Source organism: Carassius carassius, chromosome 6 (assembly GCF_963082965.1).
Source record: "Carassius carassius chromosome 6, fCarCar2.1, whole genome shotgun sequence".
Lineage (NCBI taxonomy): Eukaryota > Metazoa > Chordata > Actinopteri > Cypriniformes > Cyprinidae > Carassius > Carassius carassius.
The window spans coordinates 22,522,456-22,541,751 of NC_081760.1; the positions used below are offsets into that span (position 1 = coordinate 22,522,456).

At 41.2% G+C, this 19,296-nt stretch overlaps 1 protein-coding gene across 2 annotated transcripts in view; it reads right to left on the reverse strand.

Moving 5' to 3' along the window:
* The window catches only part of LOC132142502 (dachshund homolog 1-like), a 75,134-nt gene that overhangs the window by 6,107 nt on the left and 49,731 nt on the right, over positions 1-19,296 (reverse strand). The window lies entirely within an intron of this gene.

Genomic DNA, 19,296 nt, shown 5'->3' on the forward strand with positions numbered 1-19,296 from the left:
AATGAATGAATCTTGAAAAATCCTCAAAAATGTAAAGCAGCACAACTGTTTTCAACATTAATAACAAGAAATGTTTCTTGAGCAGCAAAATCAACATTTTAGTATCGTGTGACACTGAAGACTGGTGTAATGGATGCTCAAAAGTCCGCTTTTCATCACCGGAATTATCTACATTTTAAAATATATTACAATAACAGTTATTTTAAATTGTAATATTTCACAAAATAGCTGTTTCTTGCAGCCTTGGTGAGCAAGAAGAGTCATTTTATTCACAAAGATTCAAAAATGTGTGGATATTTGGAAACTGTGATTCATTCAAACATGTTTGCAGGTTTTTTCATATTCTAAGTATGTTTTTAGTTCTTTTCTGAAATCACACTGATACTTCACATCCTCACATCCAGTGCTCAGTCTTTTATCCAGGAGTCTTGAGAGCAGAACACTAGAGTCATAATGATTCAAGGTCGTTACACATCAATGCTACTTTGCTTCTTGTGCACTCCTTGTAGATTTCTTTCTTTAAATGTCAGTCCATTCATCTGAGGAGAATCAGCACAGTCTTCAGTTAAATCAGCTTAGTTTCAATCAGCCACTACACACTGGTTCTGGTTCATTTTTGTGGTCTCAGAGGAAGTGAATCTGGTATAACTTAAGCCACAGCAGATCCTCCCACTATCTAATGGCTCTAAATCTGTTTTCAGGTTTTAGTCACTGCAGTATTAGGACATTCATAAGGCTTAAAATATGACCAGAAAAATGAACAGCACTGTGTGTTGCTGTGAGATATTGGTCAATATTATGAAAGAGATATAAAGCTGAGATATAAAGGATTCTCCAACCAACTTTCTTCTGTATCCCTTTGTCACAATAACTTCTCCATGACAACAATCCCATGTCATCAGAAGGCTTAGAAAGAAGAAAAACCTGAGAACACTGACCAAAGCACTTGAAGCACAGGAAGATGCTGAGATACAGAGTACCAAGTAACGTAGTTTTTGATCGGGCCGAAGCCTTGATCTTGTCATTGTCACACTTCAAAGAGTTTGCTAATGTATGGGGCCTCCTGCTACCATCCAGAACTAACAGATACACCAGAGTGCATCTCGATCGGGAAACTTCATCTTGCTCCTCCTCTCATCTCTGCCACTTTACCAATATGATTTTAATCTTTAATTAGCCTTGGTCTAATCTTTATGAATCACACATCATTTAATGTTTTAATTTTTTATTTCTATCTTAATGTGGTGGAAAATTACAGTCTGATATTCAGGACTGAATCAATTAGATGCACTTTGCTGTATTTTTTCCTTATTTCCAAATAATAGTTGGCAGGGTATTTAAGGGTATTTAAGAGTACATGTAGGCAACTGTGGCTACTTTTATTAACTCTGCCTATAAATGTTCATATATATATATATATATATATATATTATATTATTTACTGTCACTTTCTTATCAATTGAGTAAACAAGATGCTATTAGTTGCTATTTATACATGGTTTGAACAGTATTTACCACTGTTTACACGATTTACATTTTTTTACACCTTATATAAATAGCTGCTGCCATAATAACACATGAAATTGAAAATCATATATATATATATATATATATATATATATATATATACACACACATGTATATATACACATATATAGGGTTTTTTAAGTAAAATAAATTTAAACTCTTAGACTATTTCTTTAGCCTAGGGCTCCACTATTTACCTATAGTATCAAAGCTGTTTTAATACATTTGCACAGTGTGACCAGATGGGCTCCGTTCATTTTGTTAGGCTGTTTTAAAGCATGTGGTTTACGCAGGTATCCATAGTTCTGTAGTGGTAATAACCAGCCCTGTGTATGCTAATAAAAAATGTCAGCAGGGAAGCCAGAGAAAGGTGACTTTCTGTTCTAACACAGCTGATATCTATTAGCATAATACTGTACTGCCATATGGCATTGTCATTACAATTATAAACAGTAGGATAGGGCATGCAAGTTCAAAATGATTGAACTGCTGTAACAAGTCTGCATCAAAAGAACAACTTCAAAATCAATGTTAAAAAGTCATTGTTTATTACATTTGTTATTGTGTGATGTAAGTGTTAAAGCTCAGGCAAGGTGTCTCGTGAGCAACGCACTTAACTGCAGGTTTCTCCAGAGGGACTGTCCCTTAAATTATTTCACTGCACCGTTCCATGGCATTATAAGTGAACTGACTGTATAGGCCCGATTTTGTGGGATTAAAATACAAATTTGTTCTCAGAAAAAGCATTTCAGAAGCAAAATATGTCACTATATGTCACTGGAAAAAAACAGACAACACAACATAAAAAACACACATTGTGGACACAAATTAAAAATGTCATTTTTATGTCAATTACTTTAGTTAGGTTAGGTTTTAAAAGATTGACTAGCAGTGTTACAAGTGTGATCAGTTTAGATTCTTGAGTTTTGAAAATGTATATGGTTCATGTGAAAACTGCACTAAAAAAATTAAAACAAACAAAAACTGTATATAAATAAAGTGAAAGTGATTGTGACATGTGGCCAGGTATGGTGACCCATGTTCAGAATAAGTGCTCATTTATCCCATCCAAAGTGCACACACACAGCAGTGAACACACACACACCGTGGACACATACCTGGAGCAGTTTGTTAATTATTAGTTATTAGTTATCAGTTTGCAGATTATTAGTTAAATCATGATTTAACTAAATTAAAATGATTTAAATAAATGAGTACAATGTGGGCATGGTTCACCTAAAACCATTTAATTAATTAGTACGCTGTTGCCACAATTGAACTAAAGTGAAGAATTGAATGAATAAATAGTCATATACAAATGATTCATTTATGCCATTATATTTTTCCTTGCATGTCATGCGTTTTCAGTAAAGAACATTTTTAACTTTGGTCTGTTCCTTGCACAAAGTTATTTTTGAGATTCCAGAGACTCAATGCATACAAAAAAATAAAATAAATCAGAAGTTTGGTGTCTGTAAGATATTTTAATGTTTTTGAAAGAAGCTCACTTTAGTCAAAAATACAGTAATATTGTGAAATATTTTTATAATCTAAAATAACTGTTTTTTGAGTAAATATATTGTAAAGTGTATTTTATTCCTGTGATGCAAAGATATTTTTTTTCAATCCACATTCTTTCGTCGCTGCATGGAACATTTCTCCATTTATGGAGGACAGTAAGTCACAGATTTGGAATGACATGGGGGTGAAGTTCATAAACCTGAATCTTCAACCTCATTGCCTTTCTCTTTCCAGTCTTTCATTCAGTCTACAATTCTGTCTGTATCCATTTCTTTCTGTACGTCCCATTTCTTTATATACATTCTCTTCATTTAACCACAAAAACCAAAAGCATCTCTTGTCTTTTTGCTCTTGAATGTCCTTCACTTTAAAAAAATGCATTTAAAAGCTCTGCTCAGCTCTTTGCCCATACTATAAAGTATATACATACCTCAAGATCCATTTAAACAAGTAGTATTCTGTCCTCAGTGTGCGTGACTGTACACAAATTGACAGATAGCTAACAGGCTTCAAGAGAAAGTCAAAGGCTGGAGTAAAGTTCAAGGCTCTTTACTGTTGTCTTAATTCTCATGAAGGAATCTTTGTAAAACTGAAATGATACAGAAAGATAGCACCAATCACTGAATGCTATTCAAACATGTCATACATTAACAGACATGAAATAATATACCTTTAAGCTACAAAGTTGTAACACATATATTACATTCATCTAATATGCTTATAACTGTAAAAATGTATAACTTATAGTAAATATAGTATGTGCAGCTCAACAGCTAAACTAACAAACTATTGACGACCTCTTCACTGAAAGGCTATACAATAGCAGTTTTCATGTGTAAACAAATAAATATTCAAGAACATTGCAGAACGTTTTACATGACATATGTATCAACGTAATTAACTATAAACTCAAATACAACTTACAAGCGATGCTTTCTCAAGGCACAAACACAAAATGAAGACAGGATTAGATGACTAGAGCTGCAAGTGGGCCGCATGGAATATAACTATTGATGAATTTCCTGATCTGACTGCATCATGTGATAAAATCAACCAATGAAAGCAATGTAAGAATTATATATGAACACAATTAATTACTCCTAGATGACCACTAGGGGGAGAAAGAAACAAACTAAATGCAAAGTATTCTTACAGAACATGACACTCCCCGCCTGGTATTAATTAAATACCACTCTCTGAATAACCTTATTAAGTCTGAATAAAAAGGGAAAACTAAATCAGTTTAATTCCTCAGCACTCTTGAGAAGGATCGTCTCAGAAACAGGTCTCAAGAAGATCCTCGCTGACCCAGATCTTGTGACCTTGAGTTCAATCTTCCTGACCTTCCCATCTTCATCAGGGAATGTCCTTGTAACCAGAGCCATGGGCCATCCATTCCTTTTCTCCTGGTTATCCTTAAGCAGAACCAGGTCACCTTTCTCAATGTTAGGTCGTACATCCTGCCACTTGCTTCGGCTTTGCAGCGTAGGAAGGTACTCACGTCTCCATCTGCTCCAAAATGTGTTGGCCAGATGCTGCACCTGTCTCCACTGCTGACGATGAAGATCTGTGCTGTCAAAGGTTCCCGGAGGAGAAGGGGAAGTAGACATCTTCTGAGTCAGAAGTGTAGCAGGAGTAAGAAGAAAGGGTGACTCCGGGTCTGAAGAAATAGGTGCGAGTGGCCTAGCATTAATAATTGCTGTGATCTCTGCCATTAAAGTAGACAACACCTCATGAGTGAGGCATGAAGGGTTGGTTTGCATAAGCATGGAGTTGAGTATCCGTCTGGCGAAACCAATCATTCACTCCAAAGCTCCTCCCATGTGGGAGGAATGCGGAGAGTTAAACACCCAAGAGCAACCCTTTTCACCCAAGTACCTTCTCACATTTGGCTCTTTGGGATCGGTAAGGAGTATGTGCAGCTCTTTGCAGGCACCTGTATGTGGTGATTAGGTGTGTTTCCTATGATCGTCCTCTAGATGGCAGTAATACCTGATAGAGTGAACAATTACCTAAAGGGGTTACAAAAAGAAGTGACAGAGAGCTAAGCTCATGTTAGAATTGTATGTTCTGATAATAAAGAGGCTACACGCCAGTTCAAACAATTTATTTGTTCAGAGTGTTTGATCAATAAACACTACATGGTACCAGGAGTGAACTGTCCTGTGATACAACAGAGATGGATGCTGTCAAACCCCCGCAATCGCTGAAACTCACCGGGAGTGTTGATAGCAGCTGGCGGACATTCAAGCAGCAATTCACGCTATATATGCAGGCTGTTGGTCTGGATGGTAAGGCGGATTCACGGAAAATAGCGTTGCTCTTGACTGTTGCTGGACCTCAGGCGATTGAAGTATACAATACTTTTACGTTCGCGGACGCTGCGGACGGAGAAAAATATGATGAGGTCATAAAGAAATTTGACGAGCACTGCTCACCCAAGAAAAATGAAACATACGAAAGGTATGTGTTTCGTTCACGCATTCAATCTCAGGGAGAAAGTTTTGACTCATTCTTGACGGACTTGAAGCTAAAGGCAAAAACATGCAACTTTGGAGTCTTAGCTGAATCAATGATCAGAGATCAAATTGTTTTCGGAATCGATGACAAGAAAATAAGAGAAAGACTGCTCAGAGAAACAGAGCTGACATTAGAAAGTGCTATTAAGATTTGTCATGCGAGTGAGCTCGCTCTGTTGCATTCTAGGACTTTCACCGGTAAAGAAGGCATTACAGGTGCTGACTGTCCAGTAGTTGGTGCTGTTACCCACAAAATGAAAAGGCAGAGTCAAAAAGCAGTACCTAAGGCTGGCACAGATTCATTTTGCTGTAAAAGATGTGGCTCAAAGCATCAGCCTAAACAATGCCCAGCATATGGAAAGCAATGTGCAAAATGCAAAGGCATGAACCACTTCGCTAAGCAGTGTTTTTCGAAGAATAAAACAAAGCAATCGTCATTTGTTCATGTTGTGGATGAGACAGAGTTGTCTGACACTTTCTTTGTGGGCATGGTCAGTGGAGACACAGAAAATATTCAGCAAAAACAAGAAGAAAATAAAAAAAATGACTCCGATGTGAACTGTGTATCTGATGACAAATGGATTGTGTCACTACAAGTCAATGGAACCATTGTGCCTCTTAAACTTGATACAGGAGCAAAGGCCAATCTCATAAGCATAAGTGACATAAAGGAAATGAAAATCAAGCCTCAGATAAAAAGAAACACTGTGTCGCTCAAAACCTACAATGGACAGGAAATAAAGACTCAAGGTGTGTGCAGACTCCGAGTATGTGTCAAGAACAAAATTCATCACCTGCTCTTTGTTGTAGTTCCAGATAATCATCAGTCTCTCCTTGGTGACAAAGCCTGTGAGGAATTAGGACTGGTAAAAAGAGTGTACTGTATCAATAGTCATGGTGTAACAGCAACACAGCAGGAAACTACAGATGACATTGTTCGCAGATTTGATGATGTTTTCAAGGGACTGGGAGCTCTACCATTCATTTACAAAATTCATCTCAAAGAAGATGCTCACCCTGTAGTTCACGCTCCGAGAAGGGTTTCTGCGCCACTGAAAGAGAAACTAAAAAAGGAGCTGGATAAGATGACAGCTCTAGGAGTAATTAAGAAAGTGGAGGAACCCACAGACTGGGTGAACTCGATGGTCTGTGTGAAAAAGAAAAATGGTGATCTGAGAGTATGCATGGATCCTCAAGACTTGAATGCGAGCATAAAAAGGGAGCACTACCAGATTCCCAAACGTGAGGAGATCACGAGTGAAATGACTGGTGCACAGTATTTCAGCAAGTTGGACGCTTCACAGGGATTCTGGCAATTGAAGCTTCATGAAGACAGTACCAAGTACTGTACGTTCAATACTCCATTTGGACGGTATTCATTTCTTCGTCTACCCTTTGGCATAATTTCAGCCTCAGAAATCTTTCATCGTGCCATGGAGCATATCATAGAAGGACTGGAGGGAGTTCGTGCATATGTCGACGACATAGTCGTTTGGGGATCCTCTTTGCAGGAACACAATCAGAGACTTTTCCAGCTACTTCAGAGAGTTCGGAAATATGGCCTCAAGTTAAACAGAGCTAAATGTCTGTTCGGTGTCACTGAAATGACCTTTCTAGGTGACAAGTTGTCTGGATGTGGTGTTGAACCTGACAAAAGCAAAATTCAGGCGATTCTGGACATGCCGAGTCCTGTGGACAAAAAAGGTGTGCTGAGGATTATGGGAATGGTAAATTTCATTGGCAAATTCATACCAAACCTCTCCGCAAAAACTGCGAACCTCAGGGAACTGTTGAATCATAAAGCTGAGTTCAAGTGGACAAGTAAGCATGAGCAAGAATGGAAAATGCTCAAGTCAACCTTGACAAATGCACCAGTGCTAACCTACTTTGATTCCTCTAAGTGTATCAAAATATCCACGGACGCATCAAAAGATGGTCTAGGTGCAGTCTTGCTCCAAGCAGATGTTGATGGCTGGAAACCGATAGCCTATGCCTCTAGAACAATGACACAATCTGAGTGCAGATATGCTCAGATCGAAAAGGAATGTCTTGGACTTGTTTTTGGATTTGAGAAATTTCACGAATACGTCTATGGCTTATCGTCATTCACAGCAGAGACGGACCACAAGCCTTTAATTGCAATCATCAGAAAGAATCTGAATCAGATGTCTCCACGTATTCAGCGTCTAATGATGAGACTGCAACGTTATGATTTCGAATTAGTCTACACACCAGGGAAATACATAGTCCTAGCTGATGCGCTGTCCCGTGCACCATTAACATGCACATCCTCAGATGCGAGTTCCACAGAAGATGATGTGAACACACATGTGAATCTTGTTGTTGAATCTCTTCCCGTGTCTGATCAGAAGCTCAAGCAAATAGCTGAGGAGACAGCAAAAGATCCAGTTCTCCAGGCTGTAATTGAAAATCTGAACAATGTCTGGGTCAAAAGTTCCTGCTCGCAATTCTACAATGTTAGAGATGAGCTCAGTGTGGCAGATGGCATTCTTCTGAGACGGGACAGAATAGTTGTTCCACTAGCGCTGAGAAAAGAGATGCTTTCCAGGATACACGAGGGACATCTTGGGATGGAAAAGTGCAAGAGGAGATCCAGGGATTCAGTTTATTGGCCTGGAATAAATTCTGACATTGAAAAAATGGTCAGTACTTGTGAAGTTTGTCTGAAGCATCAAAACAAGCAAGCAAGAGAACCAATGATCACAACAGACCTACCTCAGCATCCTTGGCAGAAAGTAGGTACTGATCTGTTTCATTTCCATGGTAAAGAGTATTTGCTGGTAGTGGATTATTTTTCAAATTTTCCAGAAATAGCCCTGCTGTCTAGCTCCTCAAGTGCATGTGTGATACAGCAGATGAAGTCGATTTTTGCCAGGCATGGCATTCCTCTGGTTGTAGTGAGTGACAACGGCCCATGTTACAACTCAAAGGAATTTCAGGACTTTGCTGCTCACTATGATTTCAGACACGTGACCTCAAGTCCCCATCATGCTCAGTCTAATGGGAAGGCAGAAAAAGGAGTGCATATAGTAAAGCAATTGTTGAAGAAAGCATCTGAAGGAAGGTCAGATCCATATCTAGCTCTTCTGAGCTATCGAGCAACCCCTCTGGAACATGGTGCATCTCCTGCAGAGCTCTTAATGAATCGCAAGATAAGAACGACACTTCCCTGCCGGATTGACACAAAACAAGACATGATGAACAGTGCAGCAATAAAGCAGAAACAGAAGGCTCTTCAAAAGAGACAAAAAAACAAACTATGACAAGCAAACCAAAATGCTGAAAGTGTTATCAAAGAATGACATTGTGAGAGTGGAAGATACCAACTGCTGGGACAAGAAAGCTGTTGTTTTGGAAGAGGTGAATCCGAGATCATATGTTGTCAGAACAGAGAATGGGCAGGTCCTTCGGAGAAATCGCAGAAGTCTTCTTAAGACGCAAGAAACGAGCCAGACACTGACTGACATTAAAGGAGAAGAAGTTCTGGTCTCACCTGAAGATGTAACACCACCCAGCATGCAGTCTTCTTCATCTTCTTCCATTCCCCTGGAAAATGGTCATTCTGCAAAAACAAATGACCCTCCTATAATAAGAAGATCATCACGCATAATAAAGAAACCTGATCGACTTAATTTGTAAATAACTCTGCTCAGTTACCTTTGAAATGTGATAAGCAAATGTGTTGTTTTGAAATTTCTGTTTAGTGTCAAATGGATAATTGTGTTATATTATTTCTATTGTTTCATGCATTTTAGTTTATATTTTTCTTCTAAAGGAAAGGGGATGTGGTGATTAGGTGTGTTTCCTATGATCGTCCTCTAGATGGCAGTAATACCTGATAGAGTGAACAATTACCTAAAGGGGTTACAAAAAGAAGTGACAGAGAGCTAAGCTCATGTTAGAATTGTATGTTCTGATAATAAAGAGGCTACACGCCAGTTCAAACAATTTATTTGTTCAGAGTGTTTGATCAATAAACACTACACTGTAAAGTTGGTTCCACAGTCTGAACGGATTTGCTTAGCAGGTCCCCGCAAAGCAAAGAATCGGCGCAATGCATTGATGAAGTTTGATGTGTCCATCGCCTCCATCAGCTCTATGTGCACGGCCCGTGTGCTCATGCAGGTGAAAAGTACAGCCCACCTTTTGCTGTTAGCCTGTCCACCGCGGGTTCGTCTTGTGGTGACAACCCATGGGCCGAAACGTCAAGACCCACATAGGTGAAGGGTGGCTCTGTACTCAGATGGTCTGAAGGTAGGTCTGCCATCTTTTGTTCAGCGCTTTTCCCCCCGAAGCTTGTTACATGTCACACATTTGTGAAGGATACTTCTGATACATTTCTTAGCTCCAATGATCCAGAATCCAGCTTCGCGGACAGAGCCTTCTGTAAAAACACAACCTTGGTGCTTAACCTTGTCATGGTAATGGCGCACGAGCAATGTTGCAATGTGGCTGCGGCCTGGAATGATGAGAGGGAACTTTTCTTTAGTGTCGAGTAACGCATGATTGAGCCTGCCTCCTATTCTCAGAAGACCCTCTTCGTCCACATAGGGGTTAAGCTTTCTCAGTGAACTATCTTTAGAGATGTCTTTCCCAGCAACCAAGCAGGCGAACTCTTTGCTGTAAGTTTCCCTTTGCACACACTTGACAATAAGAGTTCCTGCCTTAGACAGTTCTTCTGCCGTGTGAGGTTTTCCGCATAGATGCCAACCACTACAGCTGTCATTCTTGGTTTTCACTTCATTTCTTTGAGACTGAATGAAGTGTGTCAGGAATGCTTTGGCTCGTACCAGAGACTTCCAAGACGAGAACCGTTCAAAACGATGAGATCCCAGACTAAATGATGGAGTAGAGAGAGTGGTGGCATTAGAACGCACATCAACATCTGCATCTGGATCAATGATCTCATATGACTCCTGTCCTGAAGTGGCTTCTCCTTCAGGAAGGGACAAAAACAAAGGGCCCGTGAGCCAGGTTGTGCTTGCTAATTCAGCCGCAGGTACAGAACGTGTAGCATGATCTGTTGGATTCTGTGTGGTGCAGATGTAGTGCCACTGCTCAGGTTTGGTGGACTTCCTGATTCGCTGGACTCTGTTGGAAACGTACACATAAAACCGCCTGGTCTGATTGTATATGTACCCCAAGACGACCTTGCTGTCTGTATAAAACCGCAATGTGTCTACACTGATGTCCAACTCACTCTCTATAAACTCTGCCATTTCTACTGCCAACACAGCTGCTCCCAGTTCCAACCTTGGGATAGTGTGAGCAGATAAGGGCACCAGTTTTGCCTTTCCCAAAACAAATCCCACGTAACACTCTCCATCATCGCTGATCACCTCGAGGTAAGCTACAGCGGCAATGGCCTTCACCGAAGCATCTGAGCAGATGTGGAGCTCTTTCTTTTGGGTGGTGGTAAGGGTAGTAGGTGTGTAGGCTCTTGGAATCTTGAACTCACTCAAGTCTTGCAAGGAGTCTTTCCACATTCTCCATTCAGTTTCCTTCTCATGGGGAAGAGGCGTATCCCAGTCGAGGGCTTCAATGCTAGTAAACTCTCGTAACAGGAACTTCCCTTGTATACTGATTGGCGCCACAAATCCGAGAGGATCAAACAGACTGTTCACGGTGGCTAGAACACCTCTATGGGTAAAAGGCTTCATGGTAGATGCTACTCTGAAGGTGAAAACGTCATGTTTAAGATCCCAGCTGATCCCTAAGCTGCGTTGAATAAGGGCTGAATTGTCATTGAAGTCCAGGTTCTGCAAACCCTTTGCGTGGTCTTCTAGTGGGAAGGCATCCAAAACGTCAGAGTGGTTCGACGCTATCTTATGGAGGCATAAGTTTGAGTCGGCAAGCATCTCTTGCGCCTTTTTCAGCAGATCTATGGCTTTAGCAGCTGATGGTAGAGACTTGAGGCTGTCGTCGACGTAGAAGTCGCGCTCCACAAAGTGTTGTGCCTCTGAGCCATACTCACTTGCTCCATATTGTGCCGCGCGACGAAGACCATAGATAGCTACTGCTGGTGACGGGCTATTGCCGAACACATGGACTTTCATCCTGTACTCAACAATCTCCTTTCCAGGTTCTGGTATGAGAGCCCTGGCAGGTAACCCTCAGATTTCGCAGACACTAACTCCCTTAGTAGGTCTCCCAGCTCCCTGAGCTTTACGGGGTCCTTATGACTGATTTTAGGAAAGTTCTCTATCCTCCCAAAGAGAGCTCTTTCAATTACTTCGGAGGAGCCATAGCACTCCTCTAGGCGATCCCAAGCCATTCTTAAACCTATATCAGGCCTGGCAACATGTACAGAACGAATCCGTATGACGTGTTCTGAAGACTGATTTCCTAACCATTTTGTTAAGAGGTCAAGCTCTTCACCAGCACTTAAGTTCAGTCCTCCAATAGCGTTGCAGAATGAAGATTTCCACGCCCAGTAATTTTCTGGACGATCATTAAATTTGATCAGGCCAGAATTCACCAGTTCTTGACGTACCAAGTACCTCGCAATATCACTCATACCTGCTCTGTCGTCTGCATAGCCTAAATGTGACTGTAATGAGGCTCTACTGTTGTCTTTTCGTTGTCTTTGAACCAAAGGAACCTAAGGAAGTCTCGATGGTCTTCTCTGACAGTGAAACTGTAAAACATCTGCTCAATGTCTGCTACCACTGCTATCGACTCTCTGCGGAAGCGTAATAAGACTCCAAGTAAGCTGTTGTTCAGATCTGGGCCTTTAAGTAACACATTGTTGAGAGAAATCCCATGATGCTGAGCACTGGAATCAAACACGACTCTAATCTGGTTCAGCTTCTGAGGGTGATGCACACCGAAGATGGGTAAGTACCTTCGTTCCTTTCCTTCTTGCAGCGGTGGAGCTAACTCTGCCTGGTCGTGATCGAAGATCTTTCGCATGAACTTCACAAAGTGAGTTTTCATCTCAGGCTTTCTTTTAAATGTGTGGCACAAAGAGGCAAGGCGACTAAGAGCTTGTTCTCGATTGTTTGGCAGCTGTCGCCATGGTGATCAAAATGGAAGAGGCGCCACCCAGCTATTAGACTCATCTATAAAAATTTCTTTATCCATAAGCTCCAGGAAAAGATCATCTTCGATGGAGACCCACTTTGTCATCATCCTTGGTTCTCTCAAAAATCGTGCTGCCGAGGCTGCAGTCATGGAGGACTGGGGTGTGGTTTTTGTAAGGCCGTGAAGAGATGTGCAGTGTAGTCCTTCATTGCCAAACCTCTCCTTGACTTGAATATGATTGGGACATGGAGTAAGGAGAGATGGACGTCCATTTTCAAGCACGTTAGTCCGAAAATAATTTACAGACTCTGTCTTTTGGGCTGAGCCCAAGCAGACATTACCTATAACAACCCAGCCAAGGTCTAATCTTTGAGCATAGGGTGCTCTAGGTGGCCCATTGCGTTGTTCTCTGACTTTGTGAACCTGGAGGATGTCGCATCCCAGAAGAAGGAGTATCTGGGCCTCTTGATCTAGGTGTGGTATCTTGTGAGCTATGGACTTCAGGTGTGTGTGGTGCTGTGCGGCTGCTGGAGTTAGAATCTCTGTGCGGTCATTCGGCACGTGATTGCATTCAATGAGTGTAGGAAGCATCATGCTTGTTGTTTCATCCAGTGACTCCACCATGAACCCCGTGGCTCTTCTCCCAAACGCTTCAGTGACCCCTGAACATGTGCGCAGAATGTATGGTGAGTTTGACCCTTCAATTTGAAAGAGGTCAAAGAATTCAGACCTGGCCAAGGACCTGTTGCTCTGGTCGTCCAGAATGACATACATTTTCATAGCTTTGTCAGGGCGTGCTTTAGGATAAACTTTCACTAGGCAAATCTTGGAACAGGATCTAGGTTCCTTACTGTTATCACAGACCTCCGTGCACCTGATCTAACAGGCTGCCAGTATTTTTTGCTGGAAAGCAAGTGCCGTCTGAAGTGTTTCTCTTTCACCCTCCCCGCCATGCTCTGAGGAGGGACTTTTCCTGTCCCATGGTGGGGGTCCAGGATGCAGTGCTGCAATATGGCTGTCGCTCTCACATTCTGTGCACTTCAAAGCTACTTCACAGTTCTTAGCCTGGTGAATGGTAGAAGAGCAACATCTGACACAGATCCCATTTTCTTTAAGAAAAGCTTTGCGTTCCTCTAGTGACTTACTTCGAAAACCTCTACACTTTTTCAGAGGATGTGGCTTCTTGTGGATCAGGCATTGTTTGTTTATTTCTCCTTGCCTGCTGCTTGAACTGTCCGCCTGAGAAGCTGTTTGTAGCGACGCGATTCCAGTCTTGTGAGCAGAAACATAGCTTTTGCCATATGCTGATCTCTTTTCCACTAGATCAAACTTTGATGGTCCTGTAGTATACCTGTGGGAATTATTCAACGGGGTTACAGGGGCTGTCGAGAGAGTGAAACTTCGGTCGTTTCTTCGGTGTGCTTCACTGCATATGAACTCTGTAAAGTATGCAAATGGAGGAGAACATACATTGTGTTGCTCCTTGTATTGTGAGCCTTGAGCTAACCACCTCTCTTGCAGACCAATTGGCAACTTCTCAATGATAGGGTTAACACCCCTTGCGGTGTCCAAGTATAAGAGCCCTGGCAGGTAACCCTCAGATTTCGCAGACACTAACTCCCTTAGCAGGTCTCCCAGCTCCCTGAGCTTTACGGGGTCCTTATGACTGATTTTAGGAAAGTTCTCTATCCTCCCAAAGAGAGCTCTTTCAATTACTTCGGAGGAGCCATAGCACTCCTCTAGGCGATCCCAAGCCATTCTTAAACCTATATCAGGCCTGGCAACATGTACAGAACGAATCCGTATGACGTGTTCTGAAGACTGATTTCCTAACCATTTTGTTAAGAGGTCAAGCTCTTCGCCAGCACTTAAGTTCAGTCCTCCAATAGCGTTGCAGAATGAAGATTTCCACGCCCAGTAATTTTCTGGACGATCATTAAATTTGATCAGGCCAGACTTCACCAGCTCTTGACGTACCAAGTACCTCGCAATATCACTCATACCTGCTCTGTCGTCTGCATAGCCTAAATGTGACTGTAATGAGGCTCTACTGACAGAGCAAGGGTCTGGACGAGTAGAGAAGAGGTGATCAAAGGAGTGGTGATGAACTGCTGGCGTTGGCTTTTCAGGCTGCTGCGCTTTATGGCTATCGTCCCTTGTGGTGAGTTGATGAACCACGGACGTCGCTCTTTCTAGCTGTTGTGCTGCAGCCTGAATTATACCCTCATTATTGGGTAAGAAATGAGAAGCACTGCTGGGACCAGGGAAACGCTCCTTTCTGTCTGATTGGACCTCGGGTTTGATGTGCGGCAACAGTGATGGCGTGTATGGTTCAAGCACTGTGGGTTTTTCATCACTGAGACGTAGCTGGGAGTGTTGTTCGACGTATTCACGTGTGCGCAGAATGGCGGCTTGAACTGACTCATGAAGACTCCTACTGCCCTGAGTACCTTCGATCTCTGCTGCTGCCTCAAAAACTTCAGCTTCAGCCAAAGCTACTGCAATCTCTCTCTCTTGCTCCAAAGCTGCTAACTCAACGGCTCTATGTGCTTCCTTGACCTTCAAATCAGCTGCAAGATGTGCCTCTTTTATCTTCAATTCAGCTTCTCTCTGAACGAAGGTGGCACGTGCACGTGCAGCTTCAACTTTAGCACGGGCCCTAGCAGTGGCCCTGCTAGCTGAGGACACTTTAGATGTGCTTGATAAGGTGGAACGTTGTGATCTTGCTTCACGTGCCGTCTCTTTATCTTTAATACTGCCGTCAGTGATGGACGCTTTTTCCACTCCAGCCTCACTGATATGTGACATTATGTTTAACGATCCTCCAAGATGTATTAGACGGGACGTATAAAGAGGTCTTAGTATGTTTGAGACGGTGTCCTGGCTCAGTTCATTATCTTCTTATTGCTGTTTTGCCCGCCTAGAAGTCGCTTTTTTACTATTCTGTCCTCAGTGTGCATGACTGTACACAAATCGACAGATAGCAAACAGGCTTCAAGAGAAAGTCAGAGGCTGGAATAAAGTTTTAGGCTCTTTACTGTTGTCTTAATTCTCATGAAGGAATCTTTGTAAAACTGAAATGATACAGAAAGATAGCACCAATCACTGAATGCTATTCAAACATGTCATACATTAACAGACATGAAATAATATACCTACAAAGTTGTAACACATATATTACATTCAGCTAATATGCTTATAACTGTAAAAATGTATAACTTATAGTAAATATAGTATGTGCAGCTCAACAGCTAAACTAACAAACTATTGACGACCTCTTCACTGAAAGGCTATACAATAGCAGTTTTCATGTGTAAACAAATAAATATTCAAGAACATTGCAGAAAGTTTTACATGACATATGTATCAACGTAATAAACTATAAACTCAAATACAACTTACAAGCGATGCTTTCTCAAGGCACAAACACAAAATGAAGACAGGATTAGATGACTAGAGCTGCAAGTGGACCGCATGGAATATAACTACTGATGAATTTCCTGATCTGACTGCATCATGTGATAAAATCAACCAATGAAAGCAATGTAAGAATTATATATGAACACAATGAATTACTCCTAGATGACCACTAGGGGGAGAAAGAAACAAACTAAATGCAAAGTATTCTTACAGAACATGACAAGTAGGTTCTTAAAATCTCACCTTCCCTTGTGCCTGATAAGGTCTGATTAGATTTACTCACCCCTCCCTTATCTCTACGGATTCACTTAGCTGACCAAAGCATCTTAATCTCACACTTCTTGGCAGAAGAGAGATGCCTCTGTCACATTCAAGGTGTTTCAAAGAGGAAAAACAATCGGTCTCCCGCTTCCGCTGGCTCGCGCTCACTGTCAGCTCCCCTCACTGCCGATCTCCCTCTCTTTGTTCATCTTCCTCCCTCCCTCCCCTCTCCTTTAGGGTTCCTAAAAGCATGGTGTATGCTGGAATGTGATTAGTGTTGGCCGCCGGAGCACTCAGTGGGAGGAAGCTTGCGCCGTGCCACCGAACTACGGTGCCCTGGAGGGACAATCAGTGCTGAGTTAGCACTACTCTCTTTTCTCTTCTCCAGCTCTCCCTGTGCCTTCAAATCTGATTGATCCTCCATTGAATTATAAGGATGTGTGCACTTGCTTTCCAGCAAAAAATACTGGCAGCCTGTTAGATCATAAATGTATCTCCTCAACCAAGGTCACTTTTTTCCCCCTCTTGATTTGGATTCCCTAGGCTAATGAACTTCTGACTCCACTGCTAAAGCCCTCCACAGTCAGCATAAGAGAGCGAGCGGAGAATGAATGAAGGTTGAAAAGCTCCGAGGCGGATAAAGGACTCGTCTTTGAACTCTTCTGTCTTTGACAAGCCATAAAGAAGAGATACAACTTTTGATCTTCACACTTTCAGCGCTGCCCCTAAAGATTAATTTCTGGAACATGAAGGTGGAATTTATCCTTCAGTCTAGTGACTGGTAAAGGTGTCCTGGTGGTGACTGAGAGTCTAGAATGATGCTCTACAAAGGGAGAGCCATTGATTTTTGAAGTTTCATAAAAACGGCAGGCATAAAATTTGAGATGAAACTTCACAAGTGCTCAACAGGCCTGGAATCGTGCCAAGGGGCTAACTTCCGAAATCAAAATTAGTTTTTATGACAGTGAACCTTTTATGATCTACTGGTCACTACAGTTCAAGACATTGGGGTCAGTAAGATTTTCCATGTTTTCTAAAAGTAGTCTCTTGTGCTCACCAAGGTTGTATTTATTTGATCAAAAATATAGTAAATATCAGTTATACTGTGAGATATTACAACAATTTAAATGTTTTCTGACTGGCTACATTTTAAATGTAATGTACTCCTGTGATTTCCTGTGGCCCATTTCAAATGTTTACATGCTTTTCTTCTTTTTGTTTTTAACAGCTCCCACTCGCTGTGGTGTAGCAGTTATGAAATATTGTCCTTGTAAATACATTCCATCATTTTTACCATTTCATATATGTACACGGTGTTCAACAGTGGTCAAAAAGGATTTAAACTAGTGGTGGGCATAGATTAATTTTTTTTAATCTAGATTAATCTCACTGTGATCTTGAAATTAATCTAGATTAATCTAGATTAAAATGGCTCATTCGAATTCTGCCGGAGGCATTGCAGAATATGTGTGTTACCCAAATAAAATGGACAAAGAGTAAGTCTTTGAAAAGGGGTTTATCAAGCTAGGTGGTGCATTAGAAAAGGGGCTCATCTTCTGTTTCCAAAATGCATCACAAAGTGCTTGAAAAAGTGGGCCCTGTTTGAATTGGTTTAATTTGTATGTTTGTTTTTTTTTTTGTGCTATTTACACAATGTTTAAGTTTTTATCAAGTTTGTAGGTGTCAAGGTACAGAAACCAAATAATTAAATGTAAAATAGCACTGGATAGTCTTCAATGTAAAAATTAAATATACAATCAAACCTACATTTATTCAGACACCTTCAACATTTCTCACATTATTACAGTTTTGCTATATATATCAAAAATTATATCTGGTGTCTGAATAATTTTTGGTTTGACTGTTAAAACTACAAAGTAATTCAGTCAAGAGCAATGAGTGATTTTCATTTTCATTTTCTTGGATTAACATTACAGCAGCCAGTAGCTAAATTAGGCGCGGCAACTTTAAGAGATGATGAACGCATCCAATATAATACACATCCCATTTTTTTACATATTTTGTATGTATTTGTCGGCACAAGACCAGAAAAAAAGCAAATTCGATGTTCAAGTGTTTTGAGACGCCTTTCTCTGCGTGAGCCCTGAACACCAGAACACCGCGAGTACTGAATTGGGCTCTTTCGCATCTTTTTGTTTGTTAAGACTGCGATTTGTATTTGTTCATTCCGATGCAGGAGAGACTTCGAGGAGAACTTCGCAGAAGAGAGCTCGGTTCAGTGTCGCTGTCTGTGATACGCGGCTCTCGATCTCTCTCGTGCGCACCGAACACAGCGCGCGAGTAACCAGCTACTCTGTTCAGCTTTTCCGCGTCTTGTTTTTGGATGTTTTAATGTTTAAATCGACAAGCGGTAAGGCTTAAAAACACGTGAAAAAGATAAGCTTTCGTGACGATTCGCAGCAGTGGCACGTCAACTGTCCTGAGCATCTTTTTAGGCTGGCCTCAGCCAGTCGGTTATATAAAATATCAAGGTGAAAGTCATCATAGCTTGCTTAGTATAGATCCAGCTCCCAACCCAACTTTGAGAATAGATTAACGGCGATATTTTTTTTATCGCCCGATAAGAGTCTCACGTTAACGCAGCACGTTAACGCCGATAACGGCCCACCACTAATTTAAACATTGAATTTTAAATCAATGTCTTATTGTGAGATGTGGCTTTGGACAGCAATTTAATTATCACATGACCTTGGTGTTTGTCAAAAAAAAATTAATTCGTAATTCGGCCGGGGATTTTTACGTGGGCGGTGGGATAAAAACAACAGCATTGTGAATTCAGACAACAATAAAATCACAAACTAACCCCTGTAAATGTTGGAAATCGCTTTGGTCCCTATGAGAAACAATAACCGTCCGAATCGGGATAAAGCTGAATTTTCAGCAGCCATTACTTCGGTCTACAGTGTCACATGATCCATGCTGATTTAGTGATTTTCAGTTTTCTTTGATAAACAGAACAGCATTTATTTGAAATCGAAACCTT